Here is an 8,019-nt window from a genome sequence, read left to right on the forward strand (position 1 = left end):
TTTGAAGCTTACTACAGAAAGCTGATAGAGACAGAAATAGCGGTGCAGCTTCTTAAGTGTATCTTCTGTATAATATTAAAATCAAAACAAGGGTCCTGACATTAGGCCAGGACAAGACGAAAGGCTAAAGCTGCATGTCTTTCAATATCAAAATACAAAGCCCAGCATTACGTGACACTAATCTATGCAATACCATGGGCAGCTTGAGGCCCATCAGGCCCATCTGATGAGGTTCTGCCACCGTCCCATCTGTTTTATATTCATCTGTCACTGAGACTCAGAGCCGCCCGGGAGGAAAAAGAACTGGCAATGTCACGCAGTGGCTTTTCGGCATCAACACGAGCAGTGTAGGAATTGCGAGGGGTTGTTTGTTTCCTGGTGCTTATCACGGGCATCAAAATGTAACGTGGGAGAAAACCCTGTAAGTTCTATAAATACTGCATCATCTCCCGCTTACGAGTACAGTTGTCATTCTTCAAAATTTCTAGACCGAAAGCTACAGTTATGCGGCGTTTCAGCTGTTCCCTAACAAAAGGAGACAAGGCGTGTCGGACTCGGCATGTCGGCTTCCCGCCAGTGCAGCCTGAATCCTCCTGTAGGCTCCGCTATGACGGCTAGATGACAAAGGTACAGTATGGACTTTGTTAGCTGGAATGGTATCGCTCCATGTGATTGTCTTCAAATTAAATCAAGATTTGGCTAATGGCAGGTGTTAAGAGGAATAACAAGTAAGGGCAGCCATATACCCAGTGGGACTGAGGTTTCCTTCAGCTTGGCAACCCGTCTCCAACAGCACCAGCACTCAGTACCCAGGGAGGAGGGAAAAAAGGGATAAACAGACACTGAAATGTCCCTGAAACAGCCCCTGAGCCTCCAGAGTGCAAAGTACTTCATTACCTCCTCCTTTATTATCCCTTCTAGTAGGTTCTTTTTAAGTCTTTGGTGACGTCTACTAAAAACTAAATTCTCTTCCTCTTCATTTCCCACGGGCTGCCCTACTTTACATCATCACCTTGGAGATAAAAAAGGCAATTCTGTGCAAAATCAGCATCTGCTTGTCCTGATTCGTTTTCTTTATTGGAGGCGAGGAAGCGAAACCCTGAGCAGGTCTCGGTTCAGTTCAGTGCGGCACGGGCTGCGGCTTTGGGAGGTGAACGCAAGGCGAAGAGAGGTACTTCGGGCATGCCTCGCAGGTCGTGACACAGCTCGCCGTTTCTAGCCTTTCTGCAGCGCCTTTGTTCTCGAGCAGTTTCCATGGTGCCCCCGCTTTGTCTGCAGACCTGTCTGCAGGCAGCGCTCTCCTCGAACATGCCACACAAGATGATTTTGATGAGGCTGTGCATCACGTTGCGTGGCTGCACCGCAAAGCTGGAGTGCAGCCTGCTAGGCATCAGCTGCCACAAATATCTTGCAGGCTGTCTCAGGGGCGCATCTTTCGGAAGTGCGGGTTGATGTGTTTTAACTGAAGGGAGCGATATAGATGATGTTACCTGAGATTCCAGCTCAGCCTTTCGCCAGTCACATTTGGCAAATTAAAATAGGAGGAGGGCTCTTGTCCAAAGGGATTGTAGCTGGTAATGTAGCATTGCTGTAAAAAAAAAGACAATAGAGGGCATAACAAGAAAGAGCAGCCGTGCTGCAGCACTCTGCAAATTTTTTCTTCATCTGACATGGGTGTGGAAGTAGATGATCTGTACGTGTAACACAGCGTCGCTCCCCTCACCCAGAGGCTGGCAAGGATGAGGTCGAGCTCATTTAACCGTTACCCAGCTGTTAATTCCCTGCTAACCATTCCGATACCAGAGCACTGACTCCCTGAGCCGCTTCGGCAGGTGACAGGGAGTGACCTCAGGTCCTCCCGTCGGGGTGCTAAGTCAGAAGGGCTGAGTAACCCTGGCCCCTGTGTTTTATGCCCAGGAATAATACCCCTCGAGAAACCTTGGGGGGTAGAGGCTGTTCAGAGGATAACAGTAGAGTGTTTATGGCCCAATACTAAAACTATTTCAGCAAGAAAACTGGTTCTATTAATCTTACAGGCAGTTAATCTGAAACCAACTGGACTGTAAAATCACTGCCCAAGTGAAAAAGCAGGTGAAAGGGCAAAGCTGTGCTAACGGGATTTTAACTCTGAGGCTCAGCAGAGGGTAGATTAAATGGTGGAAATAAGGCTGGAGGTCTGTTAGCAGGCTGAATACAGGAGTGCAATTTAATCCAGGACCTGCAGATATCAATAAGAAATGGAACAATATTAGAGTTAGTATCAAAGCATAAAGAGAATATAACCAAGGACACAAGGGCAGCTTAGAAATAGAGATGCCGTAGTCACAAAAACTCAATACTTCGAGCAGAAAAGAGGTTTTCTTCATTAAAGTGAAGCTCGTACTGTGTGTTGGGATAGAACCGGCTGCTCCCCAAAGCTGGACCTGAGAATTAATGGTTTGTAGGCCTTGGCAGAGGTTTTCAAAGATGCCTAGAAAACTATAATGCCCAATTAAATGGGAATCTGTCATCCAGGTCCCTTAGGCGGTCCTGAAAATCACAACCACTCTGCACTGCATCTAATTTTCAGTCAGATTTTTTCCCCCTCTGCTTCTCTTCCTGCTCCTCTTCCAGCACAATCCCCAGCTCCCGCTGGCACAGACACCTCTGGCTGAAGCCTAAGCCAGGTAGCAGGGCTTGGAAACATGGCGTTCGAGCAGGGACAAGAGAAACCATAGTCGGTCCCTGCTGAGGCCATTCAGAGCTGCATCTGTGGCAGCTGTTACATGCCAGCTGACTGCTATTTTTCCACCAGACACCTCCCTCTCACTTTTGGCCTGGTTTTGTACCTCTGATGTGGAAACACGAAGCAGGATCGGATCGGTAGCGAAAAAGCGGGCTGTGCTCCAGTGAAATTAAGAAGTGTGAGATCTAGTTTCAGTGGGGCTTTTTTAATGGCTGATGTTAGCATCTCCCATGCACCTACCATGCACCTGACCTGTTTGGGCTGCAGCTTCTGGGCTACGTGTCGGCTCCCGCGGAGGTGGTGGTGGTGTACATCCTTCAAGCTGGAGGATGCTTTGCGAAGGATCATAAGGCAAAGGACAGCACGTGCTGAGCATGTCCTGCAGAGCAGGGTGCGTGGCACAGAACGTGGCATTGTAGAGAGGCAAGTCCCCCGCACACGTGATCCTCTGCTGAAGCAAGGACCCCAAAGAGCTTTAATTGACATAGATGAACGTCGTCCTTTCACACTTTCCTCAATTATTCCAAGCCGAGCAGCGTTGAATGACTGCCTGCATCAACATCAGTCGTCCTCTTCAAGCAGGGCACAGGATGGCTGGGAAACCATGCCCGAAGCACTGTCGCCATGAGAAAGACAACAGAGGAATTGAGAAAATTGGATCAATCTTTATATATCTGTATTGTCTCACCCTGTACACTGGGACCCTGCACTGGTCACCAGCAGGACGCAGGCCGGTTTCCTCCTCCTCTCCTTGCTGCCAGGAGGCACTAAGTGGCTACCAGAGCTTGGTCTTTTTTGCCTCTGACCGAGAAGTTTGTTGCAGTTTAGAAACAAAATTAGGGCAGGATGACTTGGGGCTGCTCTGGGCTGTCCCCATGCCCAAGGTTGAACATTTCTGGATTAGCTGGGGTCAGCAGAGAGACTTTTCCACAATCAGCCAGTGCTATGGGTCGTGTCAGTAAAAAAGACCACAGGGAGCTTCTCTGCACTAGGTTAACTCCCTAGGACCCCCTGGGAATTTACTATGTCCTTGATTCTGCCCACCCACTCCCAGCAGCTCCACACTGGGAACGGGCTGTACCCAGGCACAGAGGTGAGGGAAGTTCTCTGCCTGCCAAAGGCTTGGGAGATAGGAAAAGAGGTAAAAAACCTCATTGTTTTGGAGGTAAGTGGTAAAATAGACTTGCGAGAAAAGAGGAGGGAAAACTAGGCCTGAATGTGGACAGGATCATTGGTGCCACTGAAGACAGGAACGGGGTCACAAGCTTCCCTTGGAGCCGCCCTCCAACAGCACGTTTAAATACCGCAGGCTTCAAACGGAAACTTAGTTGTGGCCAGAGCACTGCTGCCCTCTCACCTGTGCCTTGGTTTTCCATTAAATTCCCTCCACTCCGCCTTTCTCACTGACTAAGAATCCAATTCCCACCACCTATTACTGGTTATTATTGCCTTTCAGCCTTCCTTATCCTCCGGATACCTCCTTAGCTCCTCAGCAGCGGTGCCAGCCCGCAGCGAGCTGGAAAAGCGCTGGTAGTTCCCAGGAATACACCTCCTTGACATGCGCAAGGCACTGTGGCGCCCAGCACCCCGGCGGGATCCGAGCAGGAGACATGCCCTTGCGTGACGGAGGTGACGAGGGCAGGCGTTCCTTCTGGAAGTACTGGGAGATGGAGAGCGGCAATGGGCAAATACAGGTAAGCAGGATGAAAGCTCTTGTAGCAAACAGAGAAGTGCATCTTGCAGTGTATGGCTTGAGTTTTATGCTCCTCTAGGTCTGAGCATTTTGCCCAGGTTTGTAAAAATGTCACATGCACCTGCAGCCGCTCCACAAATGAGAACTAACAGCTTTCCCCATCCAACAGCCGCCGCCTCTTGTTCGGTAGAAGGCACACCACGTGTTAGGTGGTGCTTTCAAATCACGTGAACGGTTTCTAGTCTGCTCCGAAACACAAAGGCTCGGCCGTTGTTAGGTGCTAGGTGATGCTGAAGTGAAGGTTACAGCAGAGTCACAGCCTGCAAGCTCAGTAAAAATTAAGAATGAGCGAAATAAATGTAATACATCTGCTGATTATGGGAGAAATAACACATGGAGCGAGTGCCAGCTCTCCAAGCAGGCTGGAAGACGTAAATGTATTTATTTGTGGTTCTGACAAGAAGGCGCTGTGTTCTGCGTCATCGTCTGTGTGGCACCTTCGCACATAGCAAGGTGCGATAATAACCTGAAACAAGTTTCTGTTCAAAGGGAGGTTTTATTCTCCCTCCATCCTGGGCTCCGTTTCCTGATAGCACCGGAGAGCGGGAGGGCTGCTAAGATCTCACAGACTGGAGCCAGCTCTGGAGCCTGGGGCGGGAGCCGGTGTTCGGTGGAGGAATGCTTTTGATTAACAGTTTTCTTGCACCTTCTGTTAAAAAACAAAACTAGTTTTGGAAAGAAACTGTAGCAAAGTGGTGAATTTCTTCTCTGCTAAGTAAGGAGATTACTTTTTTTAATAGGCTATATAACTAGGCAGGTATTTTGGGCGAGCATTTCATGGCGCCAGGCTTAAATGCAAGCGAGTGAAGGTTTCCCGGGCTGGGGTGTAGCAAGCTCCCGTGGCTAAAATCTGGAGCTAAGTGAGTATAATTAACCGTCGGCACCACTTGCCCGGGGCTATGATGGATTCATTTTAACTCGATGATTTCAAATGCTCTTTCTGACATGTATATGGTAGCTCCACCAGCTGTTTGGGGTTTGCTGTAGGAGTCACCGAGGGAAACTGTATTCCCAGAAATTCCTGTCTTATGCGAGAGATCAGACTCTCTGATTATAGGGTCTCTCGTGGCTTTAAAATATCCGAATGGAAGCAGCGGGGAAGAATTCTTACCCCTTCATGTTCCACCCAGATAAGAACCAAAAGGCATCCGGCAGTTTAAAGCCTGTGTGGGTTTCTGCGCAATCAGGCGGCGGAGGCTGACGATAATCGCGCCTGAAAATATCCGCATTTCTCTAAAACCCTAAGCCACGGGTTTATTCATGTATTTTGAAACTTACGAGCTGAAGGGAGAGGTATAAGAAGATGTTATAATTTAAAACGGGTTCAGCCCGCTTGGCTGGGGGGATGCTCTGGCTGTGGCCACCCACTCGCTGCTCGGATGGGGCTGGGGGAAGAGTGGGTGCGTGGGTGGGTGTGGGAGCGTTGCGGGTGGAAGGGAAGGAGGGTGGCAGTGGGTGCGTGTGCGATGGATGGGGGTGTGGGGGGGGCGCGGTGCGCACGGGTGGGGTGTATGGGGAGTGTGTGCGGGGGTGTGTGCGTGTGCGAGGCGGGTCCTTTCTCCCCCCCCGCCCCCCCCCCCGCCGGCACCGCCCGCTCGCCGGCAGCGGCGGAGCTGTCCATGATCTCATCGGGAGCCCGGCCCCCGCCTCCGCTCCCGCCGCCGCTGACGGCCGCCCCGCACCGGCTCTCCCCCCCCCCCCCCCGCCCCGCGCCCTCTCCCACGCCCACCCGCGCCGGGGCCGGGCGTGCGGCCGCGCTGCAGCAAGACCCCCGGGGCATCGGCACCCCCCCCTCCCGAGGCCGTCCCGGGAAGGTCACCCACGCCCCCACCCCCGCGGCGGGTGTCGGGGTGGGTGCCGGGCCGTGGGGCCCCCGGTATGGTGCGGCCGCGGGGCTGAGGAGAGGCGGGCGCCGGCGGGAAGGAGCCGCGGGGCGAGAAGATGGCTTCCCCCGCGCCCCCCGCGCCGGGAGGCGGGCCCTCGCCCCCCGCCGGCCCGCCGCGCCTTCGCCAGGTGGGTGCGCGCCGCGGCGGCGGCGACACGCGTGTCCGCGACCCCCCCCCTTGCGTGGGGACGGGCCTGCGCGGGCGGCAGGTGCGGCGGCGGGGGGTGCGTGTGTGTGTGTGCGTGGCTAAGCCCACCGGGGAGGAACCCCCACCCGCGCACCCACCCACGCATAGTGGGAGAGATCCCCGCTGCCTCACCCACCCACGGAGAGTGCGGCAGCGGGGACACCGAGCCACGGGGGTGGGGGGGTGGGGGTGCAGAATACTGGGACACGAGCGGCCCAAAAGTACATCGGCAGTAATGGTGGGTGGATGGATGGATGGATGGACAGATGGACGGGTAGACGGATGCTTTTCTATTCTCTGCTCGTCATTCCATAATACATCCCCCCCCCCCAAATTATTTCACACCTGCACAGGTGCAGTCCCATGCGGGCCCATGGGTAACTTGAAGTGGCTGCAAGCAATGGTGGTGCACCGCGATATGTGTCGCGGTGCGTTACCGCTGTAGCAGAGCGTATCGAAAGGCATGAAGAAAATCTTAATTAACGTAATGCAGCAGTTTTTGAGCGGCTGTTCCCGCTCTTGCTGTATGCAACGCTTTTCTGCTTGCATCTCTCCCCTTGCAAAGAAGAGAGCTCTGGTTTGCAGCGGCTGCTGCATTAATTTACATTGGGAACAGTGAAGTTGGTCTCAGGAGTTGTTTGACCTGGTTGGGTCGGCACAGCCGGGGAGTGGCACAGCTGGGCTGCTGGGGGTCCTGGGGGGTTCATGCCATGAATGCTTCGTGTCTCTTGAAAACGAGAGAGGCAGAAATGGAGGGGATACACTGCTGGTGGTGTGTTCAGTTTGCTCTTTCCTGCTAAGGCTGAAGATGTTGTTGTGGTAAGATTAATAAAGGAAAAGCTGTTGCAAAGGAGGATTCCTGATGAGTAATCAGATTAACATAGTATGTATGTACTCAAACATAAATCCAAATATAAATCCTATCCTGCTCTTTTTTTGTTGTTGTCATTTTCACCAAGAGGCTGGCAGTACCCTCGATGAGGAAATCTCAGGGGTCTACAGTTGGGACGGGCATCTGAGAGTTTGGAGGGGTGTCTAAACTTGTCAACCCCCTTACGCGCTGGAATTTGGGGCTGGGTAACTTAAGCAAAGAGGCCTTTGTGTGTGTTTGCTTCCGACCCCGGCTGGAAATGCCACAAGAACAGCCTTCCCCCCTCATCCCTATGTATTTTGGCACTTCCCATTCCCTTCCTTGCTGGAAACTGGAAGGAAAAAAGTGTCTGATTTTAGGAGCTAAGTTTGGTTTTAGGACGGAATAAAATCAGCAGGGATCTCTCTGGTTTATTGGCAATCTGTACAATCGGCAGGACCAGCAGGACAAATGAAGACCGTTGGTGGGGGGGAAAGAAGTTCCAGGTAGTAAAGGAAAGGCCTGGCGCTGGAGACCTTGAGGGATCCTCATGAAACCTGGCTTCTGTTCACATATAACTTACTCCGCGTGCTTCCTGGAACCAGGTGGGTGGCATCCT

This window comes from Phalacrocorax aristotelis, chromosome 4 (assembly GCF_949628215.1).
Source record: "Phalacrocorax aristotelis chromosome 4, bGulAri2.1, whole genome shotgun sequence".
Classification (NCBI taxonomy): Eukaryota; Metazoa; Chordata; class Aves; order Suliformes; family Phalacrocoracidae; genus Phalacrocorax; species Phalacrocorax aristotelis.